Raw genomic sequence first — 1,517 nt, forward strand, 5'->3', positions numbered from 1 at the left:
CACACCAAAAATTAATAATCTATAACTCCATACCGCTGTTATACCCTTCACCTATCGAAAAAATACAAATCTTAGTTTCATAATACGTTTTCACTTATTTTCTTTATTGTATTTGCCTATATCTAGTGGTACATGAGTAATTCAGAACTAATGCTACAATCTGAGCAAAATTTAACTTCAGAACCAAACTTTGGTATATGTATTATTGATCTTAGGAGTTCCAAATAATCCCCTATAGCACGCAGATAAAAAAAAAAACAAAAAAAACCGAGGTACCTAATTATCAGTATTCCTGATAAACCAATTCTAACTCCGGTTTAAATTCTTCCAAGAGCATAAACTGCAACAAAAAAAAATATTACCAAACCGCAAAAATTCCCTTGCACGAATATAAACAGTAGGGTATATTATGTACGTGTGTTTTTTTTTTTTTTTTTTTGTATGTATGTTTGCATGTACGTGCACATATGAACAAAACAACTTATTATGTTCACCTAGCAAAGCCTTAGGTCAGTGTGATACACCTATATATATGTACATATATATGTATATACTACACACTTCAGTGTGGATATATGTACCCTGCAGGGAACCGCGGACTAGTGAATCAAATTTTCTAGTTCCGTACTAGGTCTTTATCGCCAAAAAGGAACTAGTCCAATAGGAACTAGATCCCCACCAGTCCAAAATCGGCGAAAAGTGGTACTTTTAAGAAACTAATTTTTTTCATTTTTTTCCCCTACCAATCTATATCTAAAGTGACGAATTTAGAAATGGTTCGGAACTATAGAAAAAGGAATGCAGAACGAACTAGATCCTATTTGTCGAATTTAGAACTATTTCGGAACTATCGAATAAGGGATGCAGCGGGGGCGTGTTTATTTTACATAGATATGTGTTCGGCGGCTTTTTCGTTCAAATACGCTTCTATTCTGTGCTTCGCAGATGCTATTTCATAGTTTGGTAATACAAAACAAAGCTTTGTGTTAACATATTAACATCTTGGGGCCGTCTGGAATCTAACCAATAACAGCGAGCACCTCTGCAAAGTCGGCTACAGCCAAAGGTATGTAAACGTACATTTCTTACAATCATTCAAACAAATTTAATTTCAAATTGATAAATCGTTTCTTTGAAAATAATGTAAAATTGCACACGGAAGAACCGAAAAGATTGAAAAATCATGATACTTTTTTCTTTCGTCTGTCGATTGTAGAACTGGTTCGGAACTATAGAATTTAGGACTAGTTCGGAACTATCAAAAAAGGGTTGCAGCGGGGGCAATTGACACTTCCTAGGACATCGCCATGTTAAATTCGCCAGTTGCTTGCATGCAAAAGAGATTTATCGCGAACCAGTACTGGGTCTAAATGTACTAGAAGCGCCCCAGTTCAGAACTAGAGATTTTCCCCACAGGGTATGTGCGAATTTAAGTAATCGTGTACATAGGCACATATGTAAGGTATAATGAAGTGATTGAATGCACTCACCTGGTTACTGCAGCGAAGATGGTACCA

Source organism: Rhagoletis pomonella, unplaced genomic scaffold (assembly GCF_013731165.1).
Source record: "Rhagoletis pomonella isolate Grant_MI unplaced genomic scaffold, Rhpom_1.0 Rhpom_scaffold_01169, whole genome shotgun sequence".
Classification (NCBI taxonomy): domain Eukaryota; kingdom Metazoa; phylum Arthropoda; class Insecta; order Diptera; family Tephritidae; genus Rhagoletis; species Rhagoletis pomonella.